Source organism: Castor canadensis, chromosome 1 (assembly GCF_047511655.1).
Source record: "Castor canadensis chromosome 1, mCasCan1.hap1v2, whole genome shotgun sequence".
Lineage (NCBI taxonomy): Eukaryota > Metazoa > Chordata > Mammalia > Rodentia > Castoridae > Castor > Castor canadensis.
Genome location: NC_133386.1, coordinates 169,992,530 through 170,012,970, shown reverse-complemented (window position 1 = coordinate 170,012,970; position 20,441 = coordinate 169,992,530). Strand labels below are relative to the sequence as shown.

The following is a 20,441-nucleotide window of genomic DNA, read 5'->3' as shown; positions in this document are numbered from 1 at the left end:
AGCAGGTGCTCTACAACTTGAGCCACACCTCCAGTCCATCTTGTTTTGGTTATTTTGGAAATGGGGTCCCTCAAATTATTTGCCCAGCATGGCCTTAAACCTCAACCCTTCCAATCTCAGCTTTCCATGTAGCTAGGACTACAAGCATGAGCCACCAGCACCTGGCTTATTTTACTTTCTTAACAGTATCATCTGCAGCACAAAAACTTTCAAATTCCTATGAAGTCTAATTAATTTTTTTTCCTTACACTTCCCAGGGAGATGTTGTACCATTTGAGCCATAACCCCAGGTCCTTTTGCTTTAATTTTGAGAAAGGATCTTACTTTATGCCCAGGTGGGCTGGAACCACAATCATCCTATTTGTGCTTCCTGTGTAGCTGGGCATGACAAACATCTGCCCACTGTGCCCAGTCATTGGTGGAAATGGGGTCTCACAAACCCCACTCCAGGGCTGGTCTCAAAGCACAATCCACTGGATTTCCATGTTCCAAGTACTTAGGATTATACAATTGAGCCACTGCACCGAGCCACTTATGCTTTTTGATAGTATATCTATTATTGAACCCAAGGGGTCATGAAGATTTATGCCTATAATTTCTCAAAGTGTTTTATGGCTTTAGCTTTCACATTTACATTTATGATAATTTTGAATTAATTTTTGCACAAGGTGTGAGGTAGGGAAGTGATGTAGGAGTTCAACTTTATTCTTTTACTTCTCATTTTACGTATAATTTGAAATTCATGTTTTCTGCAATGCTGGGAATCAAACCCAGGGCCTTACACATTGAGCCACATCACCTGCCTAATTTGAAATCCTTTAATGAAAAAACAAATGTTCAACTGCTATTTCCAAAATACTTCTACCATTTTATCTGATTTTCAAACTATCATAGCAATCATTATTATTAAATCAATCTAACACACAGTCTGTCAGCTGATAGTTTAAAAGCAATGACACTCCAGTAGCAAAGAGCCTATCTAATACTCAGATCTTGGTCTCTAATACCATTCTTTTAAAAAAATGAAACAGAGGTCCTAGAGAAATGGGAGAAGAAGCAGGATAGGTGAGCCTTCAGCATCATATAATGCTGCAGAAAAGAAAAAGGAGAGAAGGGAGGGGAGGGGAGAAAAGACAGCACGCTGATAACTTTTATGGGGTATGCCAAAGGTACTCAGCAGCCAACTGAAAAAGCTCCTAAGTGACCAAAGTTAGAATATATTGGACTGTAATCCTAAGTGTAAAAGATGTATCCAACAGTCCACAGTGATATTAAGTGGTTGAATAAATGAATGGGAGGAGAGACCAATCTCCACTGAAGAAGTCCAAATAATTTATGTATATACACTCTACCCTCAAGGAGGAAAACATAATTCTTCCACTCCTTACATATGAACAGTATCTAGTGACATCCCTCCAAAGAGCAAAGTATTCAAAGAGGGAAACAAAGAGTTAACTTTCCAGTGTAGAAACCTGAGAAATACTAACTCAAACAGGTGATAAAAGTCAACAGCCGTAGGGACAGGTCATGCTGATAATCTTGTGTGTGTATGTGGGGGGGGGGGGGTGCACACACATGTGGGATTGAGCCCAGGGCTTCACGCAAGCTAAGCACAAGCTCTGCAACTGAGGTACATGCACTTCCAGCCCTGATAGTATGTACTCTTTCTATGACCTGATTAAAAACGGCACTTTGAACCAGGAGTACTGGTACATGCCTGTAATCCCAGCTACTCAGGAGGTTAAGGCAGAAAGATCCCTTGAGCCCAGGAACAAGGCCAGCCTAGGCAACACGGCAAGACCTGTCTCAACAAAAAAGACATTTTGTTTTTGTGTTTTCTCCCCCTAAAATTCTAAACCCCAGTCTAATAGTGAGAGAAAGAAAACATTAGGCAATTCCACAAACGGGTACCCTGGGACGAGGGAAGTGGCTGAGCGGTAAAGCGTGTGCTAGTGTGCACTCAGGTTCCAGATCTGATCTCCCGCACTCCCTTTCAGGATGCTCTACAAAACACTTAACCACGACTTTTCAAAATGATAAAGGTCATCAAAAACAAGGAAAGCCTGAGAAACTGTCACAGACAGAGGAGACAGTACTTTAATGTGACATCCCTAGACAGAAAAAAAATCAAGTAAAAACTATGGAAATTTGAAAATTACAAACTTTATATAATAACTAATATACCAGTATTAGTTCATTAATTGTAACTAAAAAAGTACCAAACTGATATAACATGATAATAATAGGGGAAAGTGGGCAAAGGGGTATATGAGAACTCTTATCTTCTCAATTTTTTGGTAAATATTACAATTTCTACCAGGCACAGAGACTCACACCTACAATCCTAGCTACTCAGGAAACAAAGACCAGGAGGATTGAGGTTCAAGACCAACCCAGGCAAAAAGTCCAAGAGACCCCATCTCAACCAATAAAAAGTTAGGTGCAGAGGTACATGCCTGCTATCCCAGCTAATTGGGAAGCATAGACAGGAGGATTGAAGTCCAGGGCAAAAACCTTAAGACCCTATTCAAAAAATAACAAAAGCAAAAAGGGCTGAGGACATGGTTCAAGTGGTAGAGTACCCACAAGGCTCTGAATTCAAACTTCAGTACTTAAGAGAAGAATCTGTATATAATACCTTTACAGTTTAAAAATAAATTTCAAACGTTTTAAACCTTATAATAAATAAGCTAACAGTCTATGGGTTTTTTTGTTTTGTTTTTGTATTGAGATAGGGTCTCACTTTGTAGCCCAGTCAGCACATATTAGCTGTATAGAGGGGTTTCCTTGTGGCATTTAATATGTGCTTACAATATCTCTAACTAGATTTACCCACTCCATCGTTCTCCCTCACCCTCCCACATCCCTTCTTACAGTTTCACTGTCCTATTTTCATACACATACACAAAATACATTGACCATATTTGTCCTCCTCCACCCTATCCATTCTGTTATTTTTTAAAGGAAAGTCTGAATCTTTTTTCCTTAATCCTGGAAGGGAACATGGTCTTTGTTCCTAATTCCTGTATTTGGACCAGTATAGGAACTCCTTTGAATAAATGTACATTTATTTAAGATAGGCCCTGCTGAAGCTCAGCATAGCCCTTCCAAGCCCCAAGCCCTGGTTAGGTGGCAGAGAAACAAAGGCGACTTCTACCATCCTTCTACATGCTTGAAACATTACCTGAACTGAGGCCGAGAAGAGGACTGAACCAGGTGGGCCTTAATCTTCATATTCCCAGCCTAGAATAAAACTTCATTCTTCCATCCCCTCCCCACACACTCATGAGCTGGGTATGAAGATAAGGAGGGTCAGAATTTTATAGGGAAAACTATCATTTTCCCTCAGGTGCTGTCCACTTTGAAAAAAAAAATTGACCTTAAAATCAAAACAAGCCAAAAATAAAAAGATAATTCAGTTACTACTCTCCACCTTGTTTAAGTATGAACATTCTTTCCCAATGTTTTAATCTAATTTATTTTAATAAATTTCTAAGGCAGATGAGATAACTGAGACAAAATCTCATCTAACATGGCAATTCCTCCACACTGGAGGAAGGCCTTATGAGGGGAGAGAATGTGGGAATTCCTTTAAGGAAGTTTGTACTCTTCCTGTATACATGATACACATTTGTATTTTGTATATTTTAATATAAAGTAAATGAATGAATGTTGAAAACAATAAAAGTAAAAAATAAAATGGCAATTTCTGCAGTGAAGATGGTATATGATAAGGAAAAAATGCTTTTGAATGTATTGGTGAAAATATACTATCTTATAGTTTATATCCAGATACTACTACCATAAAACTTACTCCTTGTATAGCCTACCTAATGCCTATAAAATTTAAGAAATAAAACACATTCCAAGTTTGAAAATAATTAGCAAAAGTTCCATGAAATATGTTAAATCCCAGATTAACAAGTCAGTACTTGCACATAAGTAACAAGTTACTTAAGCATGAAATGATTTAGCCTCAAATAGTAACATCACTTTCTCCTCTTTGTGTTAAAGAATTTAGTCACTGGAAACTAGAATACAATAAAAACAGAATTCTCCTTAGCTTTAAAAATAGATATATCAACTTTCCACACAGTTGAAAAAGGTGAGAATCCTGGATTGGAAATTAGGAACTTCAAATTTCAGTCCTGATTCTGCAAATAAATGCTGTAAGACTTTGAACAAAGCATCGTGTACTCATTTTCAAATAAATAAAGCTTGATGTACTTTATAGTTCTAACATTTTGAGTTAAGATATTTTTACTTCACCTATTATACAATACTCTTTAGTATAAAATCTACATAGAAATAAACACAGAGTCCACCAAATTACCTTGTGTTTGGACCTCCAGCATGTCTTTCCTACTTACACTTACAGGCCAAATATTTTCTAAAGCTTTATTTTAGCTTATCATAGTCTGAGAATTAAAAACAAAAATCTGTTGCCAACAATAATCAGCCTTTCTTAAGGATTTATCATGAACCTGAAAAATAAACTTGAAACAAAGGTAAAACAGCTGTTAAAAGCATAGGCTCTGCAAATAAAACTACAGGATTCAAACCCAGATATGTACAATTCCTGTGACTTGCGGCTAACTGCATAAGCTTCCGTTTCTTCAATAACGACCCTGCCCACCTTCATCAAGCTATTGTGAGAATAAATGAAGCAGCGTATGCACATTATATAATACGGCACTTGGCACATAATGTTCAGCCAATGCTATTATTATTACACCTAAAGGTGCAATCTGCATTTATGCAACTGACATTTATTGGCTGCCAAGTCTTATGCTAGAGACTAGAAGATACAGAAATATAAACACAAAAAATATAGAAAAACGTAACACAGTGTGGGAAGGCTTTCTCTAGAAAAATGACAGTTTAGCACTGAAGGAAAGAAGCAAAATTACTCAAGGATGGAAAGAGAGTAGTATTCCAAGAATGAATAGTATACAGAAAGGCCTGGAAATGTAAATTATGATAGCACATTAGTAAACCTGCAAATAATTCTATATAGGTCTACTACATAATGGAATATGAGGTAGACAGGAGACAAATTGTTACATGCAAAAATAAGGATCTTATATTGTCAAGGAAATTAACAGCCTCTAAGAAATTTTAATCAGATAGATGATAAAAATTGTCCTTTTAAATTAAAAAATGGAACCAGGGATTTCACTAGTGTCACCAGGTGTTTATTTTTGTTTTGTTTTGTTTTTTGGTGTGACTGGGATTTGAAATCAGGGCTTCACACGTGCAAAATAGGTGCTCTACCGCTTGAGCCACACCTCTACTCCATTTTGCTCTGGATCTCAAGAGCTATTTTCCCAGGCTGGCCTCAAACCACAGTCTGCCTGATCCCAGCCTACCAAGTAGGTAGGATTACAGGTGTGAGCTACCAGCGCCAAGCTAGGTTTTTTCAATCTATATATGCCCGTCTCATTCTAGAATTATTTATCAGTTTCTTGAGCTAGAATAGTGCAAATTCACTTTTAAAACGTTCAAGAGAGGATTGGGGTAGGTATACCTCAGTGGTAGAATCACTCTTACAGAATGATAATCTCATAAACCATTTGGAAAAAACTTCAAAGCAAGAAGGCAAGAGCCTACTATAGAAATCCAGGTAGGAACTGTAGGGACAGAACAGTAGCAATAACTAGATATACATGAGATCTCTTTAAAAAACAAAAACAAAAAAAACAGCTGAGTCCAGGCACCAGGGGGTCACACCTGTAATCTTAGTTACTTGGGAAGGAGAGATCAGGAGGATCATGTTTCCAGGTCAGTTGGGGCAAAAAGTTTGCAGGACTCCCATTTCAACCAATAGCTGGGCACAGTGGCATGTACCTGTCTTCCTGAGCTATGTGGAAGGTTGAGATCAGGAGGACTGCAATTCCAGACTTGGTGGGGGGGGGGGTGAAAAACACCTCATCAGAGTAGAAAAAACTGGGTGTGGTGGTGCATGACTGTCATGTCAGTGACAACAGAAAGCTTAAAGTAGGAGGATTGTGGTCCAGGACAGCTGAACAAAAACTGAGACACTATCTCCAAAAAATAACCAGATCAAAAATGGATGGAAGTGTGGCTCAAACAGTAGAGCACCTATTTTTCAAGCATGAAGCCCAAAGTTCAAACTCCAGTCCCACTAAAAAATAAACATGGAATTCAAAAATCAAATATATAAACTTTTTGATGTCATGACCACACCCAATATACACATCACTACCCAGCAGATATAAGTTGCACTAAAATTTGCCTTAAAAATAAATGTTAGAGCCAGGCTCAGTGGTATGTGCGTATAGTTGCAGCTATTTAATGGGATGAAGCAGGAGGATCCCTTGAGTATAAGAGTTTGAGACCAGTCTGGGCAAAATAGCAAACCCTGTCTCAAAATTAATTAATTAATTAATTAAAAAAGTTAAAGGATCTTACGTTTAATAGGCTGAGGGCATAGCTCAAATGGCAGAGCACTCGTCTAGCAGGTGTAAGGTCTTGGGTTCAATCCCCAGTAACAGGGGAGAAGGAGATAGATGGGAAAGGAGGAGTTTAAAAAAAAAAAGTTCTTTACTTTTGTTTCTTAAAGATAGGGTCTCGCTAAATAGCATAGGATGACTTCAAATTCACAATTCTCCTGCCTTAGACTCCTATAGGTGTACACTATCATGCCAAGTTATTTGGCAGTTTTAAAAATGTAAAAATATCAAACCAATAAAGCTTCCTTTGAACCCAATTTTTCAGGAAATAATGGTAGAAGAGACAGATGTAAGAGTTGAATCTGGTGAATTTTTAGGAAGTAATCTAAAAGACAACCATAAGTAATAGCATGGATGTGGACAAACTGGAAACCTCATATATGTCTGGTAGGAAAAAGCCACTTTTTAAGGGAGTGGTACTGGACATGATGGCATGCACCTGCAATCTCAACTCCAGAGGCTGAAGGCAGGAGCCCTGAGGCCAGTGTGGGTTACATACCAAAATTGTCTCCAAAAAAAAAAAAAAAGAATTTGGCAAGTCCTCAAAGCTTTAAACACAAATTTGCCATATGCCCAACAATTACAGTCCCAAGTTATCTATCAGACTTACATGCAAATGTTTATAGCAGCATTATCCACAAGAGCCAAAGAGAGAAAACTCAAATGTCCATAAACCAGTGAATAAACAAAATGTGCTATATCTATACAATATCTATACTACTCAGCTATAAGTATAACTACTTATAAGTATTCGTAAGTACTTACTGATATACTATAGCATGGATGAATCTCAAAAACATCATGCTGGAAGAAGCCAGACACGGTATTTTATGATTTTCACTTACATGAACTATCCAGAAAAGGCAAATTTCTAGAGACATGAAGTGGATTAATGAATATCAAGACCTTCGGGTAAGAATGGGGAGTAACTATAAAAAAGTATGAGGTTTCTTTTTTGGAGTAACAAAAATGTTCTAAGGTTAGATTGTGGTAAACATATAAGAATGCTGATATAAAAATCACTGAAATCTCAATAAAACTGTTAATTTAAAAAGTGATGGAGGCTGGGGATGTAGCTCAGGCAGAACAGCCCAGCAGGTACAAAGCCCTAGGTTCAATCTCCAGCACCACAAGGAAATAAGTGACGGAGTCAAAGGGGTCTAGACGTGAATCCCACTGAATTCACCACAGCTTATAGCTTTTACGGCCTTAATTTGCTTATTTGAAAGCCTGCCTCAGAGCAGGGTTACTCTCACAGACTGCATCACATCACTAAGATTGTCTTGGGGCCATCAGATGTGGGTCTACAGAAGAACAGGAAAGGTCTCAGTGTTACCTGACCATTCTCTCCTTGAATCAAAACCATGGGTTCTGCTGAGCTCTAATAACTTTTGCTCCTTTGAGTGATAATTGGTATAAAAGAAGTACAACTGGTGGTTTATAGCAGTAAGTTAGTAAAATCAAGGGTGATTTCTTCAAAGAAAAAAACTTTTAACGTACTTTAATTATATCTTTATTTTGGGAGTTGGGGAAATTCTGGCTCAAGTGGTAATGCACCTGCCTAGCAAGTACAAGGCCCTGAGTTTATACCTTAATACTACAAGGAGAAAAAAATTATTTTGTACAAATGAAACACTTAAGTTGGTTAAGAAGATGATGTTTCTGCTTTACTAAGAAAGATGAGATGTAGAGAGTACTATGGAATTTCCTACCTAGTGGAGTAAGAGTGTATTCAAAAACCAAACTATGAGTTCCAAATAATATTCATAAAAGATGAATTTTTGGCATTTGCAACAAATGCCCAAGAAAAAGACTGCTCAGAGTTTGTCTGCTGTTGCATAGAGAAATAATGAAAATGTGAAGATGACATGTGTCCATAACAAGAGCTACCAACACCTGGATTGAAACAATTCCAAAATTTCATTTTATCATCTTCTTTTTCTATTTTTGTGATCATCTGCATTACTAATCATTCCTCTAAACAAAGGGGAAAAAAAATCAGGTCCCATTTCACTCACTTTTCTTTTAAAGGAAATAGGGACTAAGTGAGGTAGTATACGCCTACAATCTCAGCTACTAGAGAGGCAGAGATCTGGAGGATCTCAGTTGGAGGCCAGTCCTGGCAAAAAAAGTTAGTGAGATTCTCTCTCAACTAATAAGCCAGGTGTGGTGATGTATGCCTGTGATCCTAGCTATATGGCAGGGGACTGCCATTTAAAGCCAGTCCTAGGCAAAAACATGAGACCCTACCCCAAAAATTATTTAAGCAAAAAGCGTTGGAGGAATGACTCAGATTCTTTTTAACATGCAATGTATTGTTCTTTCTCTACAAATTTTTAAGAATCTGAAATGTCCTAGAAATTCAAAAGGCTTGGTATTTGTTTTCCTAAAGACGTTTTCAGAAATTTATAAGCTCACTACCCCAAAACATAATAAAACCCCTAGTATTTTTATTCTGTTGTAATTATATGGCCTACATTATTTTAGTTGTAATATACTACTAAAAGATTAACTGTAAATACAAAAGCTAGTGGAATATATATAGACTATCTTCAAATACCCTAATTTTTAAAAGGTATTTAAGAGCTAAATATTTATGTGCCTAGCAAGCATAAAGCCCTGAGTTGAAACCCTACTACCAAACAAATAAATAAATAAACCAATAAATAAATACATCTGTCAAAGCAAATTATTTTGTGGCTCAAATTGTGGCATGTATTAATTACCTGTAATGTCCAGACATGTTTATTTAAGAGACAAAATAGTTATATGGATCCTGGATTGAAGAAATTTTCAACATCCCTGCCCATAAAGGAAATGCAAATCAAAAACAATCTTGAGATTCTACCTCACCTCAGTCAGAATGATACCAAAACCATCAAGGAAACAAACAGCAAATGCTGGTGATGATGAGGGGGAGGGGAGCATATATAAACCCTTATATACTGTTGGTGAGAATGTAAATTGGTGCAATCACTATGAAAATCAGTATGAAGTTTCTTCAAAAAAGTAAAAATTGAATATATGATCCTGCTATACCACTCCTGGGCATATATCTGAAGAAAAGTAAACCTGCATACAAGAGATATAAATACACACCTATGTTTGTAGCAGCACTATTCACTGCCCATCAAACAATGAATGGATAAAAAGTGGTATATATACACAATGGAGTATTATTTAGTCATAAAGAAGAATGAAATTGTGTAAATTATAGGAAAATGGATGGAAATGGGATCATGATGTTAAGCAAAATAAACCAGTGTGAGAAAAACACAAATATCACATGTTCTCTCTCATAGGTGGAATTTAGATCCCCAAAAAAGAAAAAAGAATTACTGTTTGGTGGTTGTACCCTCAGGGAGGGAGAGGGCAAGGTAGAAGTGAAGCGGGGGAGGCAATTATAATTGAAGTACTTTATATGCATGTACAAAAACAGAATGAGACCTGTTAAAAATTATTTAAAAAGCAAGGGAGAGGTGATAAGAAACAGAAACAGAGAGGGTGAATTTGATCCAAGTATACTACATGCCTGTATGGAAATTTCACAATGAAACCCCTTTATAGCAGAAGTTGGGTGCCAGTGGGTCACTCCTATAATCCTAGCTCTTGGGAGGATGAGATCAGGAGGATCAAGACCAGACTGGGAAAACAATTATCGAAAAATATTTACTCTAAAAATAACCAGAGTAAAATGGACTGGAGGAGTGACTCAAGCAGCAGAGTGCCTTCTCACAGTCCTGCACCCTACCCTCCAAAAAAGCAGAAAAACAAAAGAAACAACATCAACACTGATAAACAGAATCAAACAATGGGTGGGGTTGTAGAATTTGACAGGGATGGTGAGGTAAATTGGGTACCATTCCATTGAGGACACTAAGAGGAGGCCACTGAATGACTTGAGGGAGAAGGCCGTGTAGATTATCTGAGAAAAGCCCTAACAGAAGAAACAGACTAAGAGTTATTGCATTCCCGCACCACTCAAGGAATGGTGAAAACTTGGTGTGTTCACTCAAAGATGAGAGGATAAGGTAGAATCTGTAGCCATGGTTCTGCACAGACAAAAAAAAAAGAAATTGAAACTGGTATACTTGAATGACAGGCCTTCAGTAAATACCTCAGAATTTCCCATACTTTGTGGCAACCATTCAATCTGGTATAATCCAATGTACAAAAGTATGCTCTAAAATATCCAGGTGTGGTAGTCTACACCTGTAATCCCAGCCCTCAGGAGGCTGAAGCATCAGGATTGTGAGTGAGTCCAGCCTGGGTTTCACAGTGAGACACTGTCTCAAAACCTGAAAAGAATGTCCTAAGAAAATAATTATAATTTTTAAAATAAATATATTTATTTATATTTATAAGTATAGCCTCCTGGCACAGATGTCCCCAAAAACTCAATACTCTTCTTATCAAATTCTTCTACCACTAATTCTTTCTGACTTCTTTTCATTTGCCAATTCTTTTTCCTATACTCTCAACCCCTGAAAAGTGTTCTGTCAGACCCAGCACAGCTTGTGATTAACAAAGTCTTTGAAATCACAATCCCAGAGTTCAAATCCTGCCTCTGCCACTTAATAGGCATGTGGCCATGGACAAGTTAATTAACCTCTCTGTGCTTCATTTGTCTATAAAATAGGCTAACAGTAGTATCTATCTTAGAGTTAATGTAAGGAGTTAAATGAGGTAACACATATAGGTTATTTAATAAATGTTGTCAGCAAAAACAGGTAAGGCTCAATTCTCAGTTTAGGACTGAGAATACTCTTCACTTCCCAAAACCTTCATCTCTGAGATTCCTCTACTGTCTCTACAAACTCCTAAACTTTCTTCTTTGGTCTTGTCAGTTAAAGACAAATATTTAAAGAAAATCAAAGTGTTGAAATGAAGAAAACTTGTCAGGGCTACTTTAGATTTGGAAATCAGGGAAGGTCTTTGTGAAGAGATGATATTCAAGCCAGGTGCTTGGTGACTCACACCTGTGATCCTAGATACTCAGGAGGCGAAGATCAGGAGGATATCAGTTCGAAGCTAGCCCGGGCAAATACAGTTTGCAAGACCCTATCTCGAAAATACCTAATACACACAAACAAAAAAAAGGGCTGGTGGAGTGGCTCAAGGTGTAGGCCCTGAATTTAAGTCCCCCTACAGCCAAAACCAAAAAAAAAAAAAAAAAAAAAAGAAAGAGAGATGATATTCAAGTAGAGATAAGAACAAGAGGCCAACAGTGATAAGGTCGAGGTCAGTGTTCTCATAGCATGGCTCCTGGACAATCAGCACTAGCACCACCTAGACACTTAGGAAAATTAGTGTTCTACCCCAGATCCACTGATTCAGACCCTCTAGAGTTGGGCCCAGAAACCTGTGTTTAACAAGTCCTCTGGGTGATCCTTAAGGACCACTGATCTAACTAAGATCCTATCGGTGAAGAGAACTGTCAAAGACAACTTGCCTTAGGACATTCTCATGGGTTGTTTTCTAGGTATCTGGAAAATGCTGCTTCCTCAGATTTTTTTTTTTTTTTTTTTTTGGCAGTACTGGGGATGGAACCCAGGGCTTCTTGCATGCTAGACAAACACTCAACCACTGAGCTATATCCCCAGCCCCAAGAGAAAATGTTCTTGTTCATTCACTTGTCTGAGTCCCAGCTCAAGAGTGTATGTTCCACAAGACAAAAATTTTGTATGTCATTAAGACAATTTAGTAACAATGTTACCAAATCCCTAATACCTAGAAGACTTGTATGGCATGTTTTGAATGAACTAACCCTTGTTTTTGCAATGCATACATATTTAAAAATATGTTATACAGCAATAGTTATGTATAATTTTTGTCAATTAAAAATAAATTTTTAGGTTGGGTACAGTGAATGGCTCAAGCCTGTAATCCTAGCTATTCAGGAAGCAGAGATCAGGAGGATCAAGGTTCAAGGCCAGCCAGGGCAAAAAAAGTTTGCAAAACCCTATCCCTAACCAGAAAAAAGCTGGGCATGGTGGTGCACCTGTCATCTACAACAGAAGTGGGAAGCTTAAAACAGGAGGATCATGGTACAGGCCAGCCTGGGCAAAAAGTGAGACCCTATCTCCAAAACCACCAGAGCAAAAAGCACTGGAGGGGTGGCTCAAGCAGTAGAGTGCCTGCCTACCAAGTGTGAAACCCTAAGTTCAAACCCCAGCATCACCAAAATAAATACATATATGCATACATACATATAATAATAACTAACACAAAAAGGGCTGGAGGCATGGTTCAAGTGATAAAGTATCTGCCTAGCAAGCACAAGGCCCTGACTTCAACTCCCCAGTACCACGAAAATAAATAAATATTTAAAAATTTTTTGTTCACTGCATCATTCATTCTTCTTTCAGTCACCAGCTTTTCGTTCATTCACTGAATGCTAGTGGCACTTAGAACACATAAGTGCGAGCAATAGTTAATAGTGTACATGCTCTTCCAATGCTGCTGTGCATTCTGCTCTATATGCTGACATCATTCAACGACTCTGCTAAGTTACCTTGTTTAAGCCTTAAGCATTAAGTGTCCTTATTTTATAAAAGGAAACTGAGCCACAAAGGTTAAAAAAACAGGCCTAAAATCATATTTCAAGTAGTGAAGTTAAAAAATACATCCAAACATTCTGACTGCAGAGTTTATGCTATCACCAATCTCTACACTAAAGCTCCTTCTACAGATGTGAATAAGACAAGAGTTCTGTTCTCATGAAACATGCCATTCTATTAGTGATGGTTAGCGAGATGGGGAAAGAGTGGCATTACTAAATGCTACACATAAATCAACAAAATTACTTCAGAGAGTGATAATGCTGTGAAGGGAAAAATAAAAACTCTGCAATATGATAGTGAAGAGAAGTTTCTTTAGACAGAAGCCAGAGGAAAAAAAAACATTCAGGGAAATATCTGAAGGTCCAGGTGAAAAGAAGAGCCAGTGAAAAAGTCCTAAGATGAAATAATTATAATATGTTTTAGGAAAGAAATATGTAACTGAAGAATAGTGGTGGGAGTAGAATGTGATGAGGTTTGAGAATTGGCTGAGGCTTAGATCATGTAAGACCTTGTAGGTCAAGAATTTGACTCTGAGTAACGCTAGAAGGTTTTAAGCAAGATACTGCCAATCACCTGATTTATATTTTGAGGTTAATGCTGCCTATTACATATTTAATACATTTTACAAGTAGAAACAAGGAAAGCAATTGAAGGCAACAGTTCATGTGGAAGTTATGGATAAAGAAATCAAATCAAGCTGGGCACTGGTGGCTCATGCCTATAATCCTAGCTACTCAGGAGGCAGAGATGAGGAGGATTGAGGTTCAAAGCCAGCCCTGGCAAATAGTTCTGTGAGACCCTATCTCAAAAAAACCCGTCACAAAAAAGGGCTGGTGGAGTAGCTCAAGGTGTAGGCCCTGAGTTGAAGCCCCAGTACCACAAAAAAAAAAAAGAAGAAGAAGAAGAAGAAGAAGAAATCGAATCACTGGAACTTGTTGAGGGACTGGAAACGGGAAGGAAAGAACTGAATCACAGACAATCCAAACCTGTTGGAATCAGGCAACAAGGTAAATAGTGGTACTATTTACTAAGATGGGAAAGCTTAAGGAAGACAAGGCTGGGGGCTAGGATGATAATCATGTCTTGGATAAACTATGTTTGAAATACTATTCAATATCAAGAAGAGATGTCTGTGGTACCCAAAAGAACTTAGCTCAGTACATTTCAATGAGTGAACACATGCCATTAGATTTCTCAGTCTTTCACAATAATACAATACTTGAGGATAAAGGCAACAGCATCTCACATCCAGTAGGCACTCAAGTATTTGTTTAATGAACGAAAGAAAAAACTTGGACTATGTGGTAGACATATTTTAGTACTCATTCCAGAGAACACAGCAAGGAAAGAGAAGACAAGCAGTGGCTGATATCCCATACTTCTAACCCATGACAATTACAAACACCTTAAAGTCCTCATCTTGGTTCCTGCCACAGGCTAGAGGGGGAATTGCACTAGAATCTGCAGGAACAAAGGGGCTCCCAATCCTCACAATGAAGCAACATTCAAGATGGAATTTAAAAACATGGGCATGGATGTGATGGACCTCAGGAGAAAGCACAGGAAAACCATTATCAATCCCAAGCTCTGGGTAAGCAACAATATGTGGCAATTAGTCAGAGAAGGATAAACACTAGTAAATAACAAGGAAAAGCAGTGTGCCAGAGATGAAAAAGGAAAACCAGGAAAGCGCAGTACAATGGAAGTGAAAGGAAGTATGTTTCAGTTAGGAAATGGTCAATAGTGACTAAGGACACTGAAATAAGGATACTGATGCTAGACTTCTAGGCCAGTTCACAAATGCTCATTTAATTATAATATAGGTGAATGACAGCATTAGACTATTTTACCATGAGACAATGCAGTACAGTGGCTAAACATGTAGGCTGAAGACCCACAAATGACCAGGTCTAAATCCCAGCTCCACAACTTACTAGCTTTGTGGCTGTAGGTACATTAATGCCTCTGTGCCTGTTTCCTCATCCATAAAGGGAAGGTAAAAAAAAATACCTACTTCAAAGGACTTTTGTGAAGATTAAATGAACTAATGTGTGTATGTGTGTGAGACAGTAGCTAGTACAAATTAGTTGCTTATGAAATAAATGGTAGCTACTATTTACTATGGGTTAATATTTTCTGAACTCTCACAGCAGATGTTTGCTTGAAACAGCCTTTCACTAATTTGGGATTATCCTTCCTCCTTATAAATTGTGATCTTAGTTATTTTTCAAAAAAACTTGAGGGGTGCTCTAGATTTAAAACTTACTCAAGGGCTGGGGGAACTCAGTAGTAGAGCACATGCTTAGCATACGTAAAATCCTTAGTTCAATCAATTTTATTGCTGGGGAGCAATAAAATAAAATAAATTGTATTCAAAATGTATTCAAGTCTCAGAGAAAAGCTGAACATTTTTCAAGAAGCTAATCATTTGGTTTTTTGGTGAAGTACCTATCACACTTATTATACATTCATCTATGATCAGAAAAACTTACACCCCCACCCAGCACAATTAAAAAAAAACGAAAAACTTATGTATTAGGAATCCTAAACTGGTAGCAAAAAAAAAACAAAAACCCTTTTATGTTAGAAAAACAAAAAACAAATATAAATCTAAAACAAAAACGTTTTCATTCAATCACTTTCTGGTTCATATTCAAATATAAACACAACCACCTATCATAGCCCTACTGAAACAATATGCCTCCTCCTATTTTGTGCAAGATATAGATACCAGGTAGAGAAGGGGCAAGAGGCCTACGGGTTACTAATGACACTCCTATTTCCAAAATCACACAAAGGATTTACAGCACCTAAAACAGCCCCCCAAATGGTATGTCCAACTGAATGATGACTGGCAAAGGACATGCTCACTTGGTTTCTAAAACTGAGAAGAGCACAAACTAACAGAGATTTACAAGACCAGTTCCTCTCCCTGAACTTCCAGGGAACTAACATGTGCTATTTTAGAAATATTCAGGGGCCAGAAATCTCCCTATAAGTCCTATTTAAGAAAAAATGCTAGGGTTTCCCATTATCTTTTAACTGCTAAAATAATAGAACTGGGCTGGAGGTGTGGTTCAAGTAAAGCACCAGGTTAATAAGTTCGTAGCCATTAGAACTGCCAAAAAATTTTAAAATATAACTATATAATATCTGTTGGAGCTGTTGTATCTTTAAAAAAAAAAAAAAGTACTGTTTCATACTCAAACTCATGGGAAATTATTTACCATGCCTTTTCCCACCGAGTGATGAAAACACATTTTAGTACCAAGCAAAGACATAAAGTAGGATGTGAGATCCCATGTCAGTAACAACTAGATGTCATTACCATCTGTCAGTTTCTGAATAGGTTACAGGAAACAAGGTGACAGACAGGCTAATTCTTTATGGATAAGTATCCATATTACATCATCACAGCTAGTACTCATTTGCACCTCCAGAGGAAACTGCCACAAAGGGAAACAAAAACATTCAACTGACACATGAATTGTGAAAAAGCTTCAAATGTTTTAAAAATATTTAAATTTGTATTTAAAAGAATTTAAAGACTTACAAGGCATATTCCAGATATGGTATTTTTGACACCACTGAAATCAAAGAGAACATTTGCCCATTTTGAAGATTAAAATAAGGTACAATTAAGAGTGTGTGCAGCCCTGTACAGATGGCTTGATCCTACCACAAGATGTTAACAAAGCAGGTTTGTGGGGGAGGGGAAAGTCTGAATTTTCTATGCTATAATTTAGCTGACCCCCCCCACACCAATGGTTTTAAAGCAATGAAGGCGTTAGCATGTAAGAATCAATGGACAGAAAATACATCTTTTTAGATTATGTGAAAACTACTGTTTTTAAATATGTTTGGGAAGTCATTCTGTTACTCTGATAAATAACATTTGGAAAATATGACAAGATTTTAATTTGTAGCCTCAGATGTATTTTGCTTTAAAAAAAAAACTAGGTAGCAATTCAGTTTCATTTACCTAGTAAAACATTTTTTTCATTTAAAATATTTAAAATGCTGCACAATATATCATTGCTGTTCACTGAAGAGAAAGTAATTTTAATTTATAAATTATTATATTCAATGCAAATGCTACTTGAAAATGATTAAATCACCACCAAAAAGAAAAGTGACATTCTTCACAAAATTCATCCAAGCAGCTTACTTCTATATAAAATTATGGCTATTTCTGAAAGGTTTTAGCATTTCATCATCTAAATTAGCAAATCACATTTTTCTTTAACTCCCAGCTCTTTTAAACAAAGGGCCTACAATTTCCTAAGGAAAATTTTTCCCTTTTCTTAGAGCCAATTTTTTTCATTCTTTCACAATCATCCCAAGGTACAATCTAAGACAAAGACCAGCTACTCTTCTCGCATCGGTTTCCAAACCGGGTATGTGGAACTTTCATGAAAACAAAGACAACCTAGAACACTGAAATGTATAAAGTGGGGAGATAAAAAAAGTTCACTTGGGTCGTGAAAATGAAGAATCCTGATGAGATCATACAAGCCACGGAGCTTCCTGTTGGTGGCTGAGGATGAAGTCACTAGCAACCCAGGATTCCCCGTCCTGCTAATCAGAAGCAGCACCTACCAGATTCAGTATTGTTCTGGAGAGGTGGCTTTAAAACACCCCGCTCTGATTCCTCCAAGCCAGACCACGCCTTCCAGTTACCGTTCAAATGGGACCGTTTCAAAGTGTGCCACTACCATATATTTTCCCGCGAGCTTAAATATCAAACAGGAGTCAACATTTTGTCTCCCTTGGTCAGGCTGGAGGGAAGATGAACTCTTGAACCCCGCGCTGCAGAATGAAGCCGAGATGGAGAAGCATGCTTCGGTCCTGCAATTCTTACGGCCTGCACGGACCACCTGCCCCCACTGCCTCCCAACTCTGTCACCCCCAAGGCACAGAAAGCAAAACGAGATTCCTTACTTCCTGCTGTTGCTCAAAGGGGAGGAAACCCAAAAGCAACTTTGAACGCGTGGAAGAGAAATCGCTTCGTCTTGGCTACCACTGCAAACATATGTCACCCAGCCCCAGCTCGGTGTCTGCGACCCGCGGGGAGCCCCTTCCCCGGCCCCCGCGCCAGGGGGGTCCTCCAAACATAGCCCAGTCTTCCTGGATTCCCCCAGTGTCAGGGACCCCCTTCCACCTCCCCCACCCTCCCACCGCCGGGTCCCCAAGACCACATTGTCGGCCACCCAGGTTCCAATACAATGGAATGTCACTGCCCCCAACTCTCCGGCGACCCCTTGGACCCCCAGGGAGCCAGTCCTGGCCATTCCTTTATACCGAGTTCAGCCTGGAGCCCAAACTTCACCATGTGAGAGTCCAGGACAGGGAGATGACTGAGCCCCACGACTCCAGCCCATCCCTCTGTCCAGCCACCGTCCTCGACCATCCCCAGGCTAGAATCCTGCACTGGGCGCCCCCACCCTGCCGGGACCCCCTGCTAAGAATCCAGAGCCGCCAATCCCAAGCGAGACGAGGGCAAGCCTAGGGCTCCCCGTCGGGCCAGGACCCCGGACCCCTGAGCTGCGCTGCAGCGCGAGCCAAGGCCACAACCGCATCCCCGGCCTTTCCTGTCCCACCGCGACCCCACCGCCCACCCTCCCTACCTGGCCTTGAGGCTGGGGCTGCTGCGGCCGCTGCAGCTGGGGCTGGAGGCGGCGGCCGGGACTCGGGGTTCGTAGGCCCAGGCGGGGGCGGGGGGCTGCGCGGCGGCGCTGGAGGCGGCGGCGGGAGCGGCGGGGGGCGCGGGCGGCGGCGGCGGCGGGTCGGCAAAGCCGGAGGTCGCGTAGTTCCTGTCCATCGCGGGGGCGGCGTTGCGAGAGCGGGCGGGTGGGCCGCAGTGGGGGCTCCTCGCGGGCGCCGTCTGAGGGGGGCGGGAGGGGAGGGAGGGGCAGGGGGAGGAAGAGGAGGAGGAGGCGACGGCGGCGGCGGGAGCTGCCTCCTCACATGGCCCTTCGGAGAGGCGGGAGGAGCGTGCGCCGGCGAGGCTGTGCCGCAGGAGCCCGGGCTGCGGCGTGCGGCGAGGCCCCTGCCGGGGCGTTAGAGAAGCTTCGTCGCCCGCGGCCCGGACTCGAGACGGCGACGGCCGCTTCGCCCCATGTTGCTGGATTTCCCAGGATGCACCTCCCGCGCCCCTCCGCCCCGCGGCCTCGCCCCGCCTCCCCTCGGCGCCCCGCGCTCCGGGCTCGCGGGCCCGTAGGCCTGCACCGGCCGCCTCGGGGGGTCGTGGAGAATATCTCCCGGGCGGAGGAGTCGAGGCCTGCCGGCCGAGATGACTCCCAAAGCCTGTCAGCCTGCACCCTCGGCCGCGGACCTCTCTGCCCTCGCGCACCCCGCGCGGAAAGGAGAAGGGCCCGCGCCGGCCGGTGGCTCCCGCGCGGGGGAGGGGACGCTGAGCGGAAACCCAGCATGGGGTACTGCAGGGGGACGCTTGTCAACGGTTTGCCTGGAGTTTGTTACTTGACCCTTGGGTTTATTTTGAGGGGCTCGAATTCCCACATGGCGATTTCTTTTTCTGCGCCCCAAACCAGAAACAGCTGAACGAGCTGTTTTCTCAGTTCCGTTGACTCCCTTCCTGCCCCGAGCGAGCTGGGCTAAAGAGGACCCGGGTCCTGCTGCTAAGGGGGGATTTATATTCAAAGAGATTCAAATTCAAACGTATTATTTTCCAATCCTCGCTGAAAGGGCCTTTCCCAGGGGCGCTTATTAGCTGTCCCCACCCCCACCTTGGGGATTTTCTCGCTCTGGATTTCAGAATCTATCCCAAGATAAATACTGCCTCTTCATTGATTAATCCAAATACCATCTGGATGACTTTAATTACGATAAATTTAAACTCACTGTGCACGCTGCGTCGGAGGTTTTTCTGCTCGAGATTTGGAATCTCAGTAGGATTCTACCTAAATATTTCCTTATCTGACTTCCAAGCGGTTTGGTGTGGTTAATTTAATGGCTTTTTGAGGCTGTTCTGTTGCGTATTAGAGTTGCGTTTCTTAGGAGCACTGAAATTAAGGGATTGTAGAAATTGTTTGGCCTGTGAGCCATAAATTGAAAGTTAAAGTAATAGTGAAGTTTAATGACCAAGTCCCTTTAAAAAATCAATATTGGTTTTACACCTATTATGTGCTCAGCAAAGAACTATATCCCTCAAGATAACTAAAGGTTTAAGCAAATCAGACAGGCGTAGTGGAGGACCTCATAAACTTGATACACTATCTCTGATAACCATTAAAAAGCAGTTTAAACTTCAATAATATCTGGTATTGAATCTACTTTTCCTTCAGAGATTAATTTTGTTCTGGGAGATTCTGTTTTTTCCAGGCGCCTACATCCTTTTGTTCCTATTCATTCGTTTTTTGTAAGCCCTTCTGCACCTGTGATGCTT

The 20,441-nt window shown here is 40.3% G+C and overlaps 1 protein-coding gene across 2 annotated transcripts in view; it reads right to left on the bottom strand.

Annotated features, from left to right (window-relative positions):
- Qser1 (glutamine and serine rich 1) overlaps positions 1-19,969 on the bottom strand; it is a 77,242-nt gene extending 57,273 nt beyond the window's left edge. The window contains exon 1 of one of the 2 annotated variants that reach the window (XM_074043964.1): positions 19,898-19,969. The gene's annotated coding sequence lies outside the window, so the exon portion shown is untranslated. Of the gene's footprint in view, positions 1-18,663; positions 18,759-19,897 lie in introns of those variants that run through there. The other variant, XM_074043969.1, reaches the window with a different exon arrangement.
- Positions 19,970-20,441: the final 472 nt, after the last annotated feature.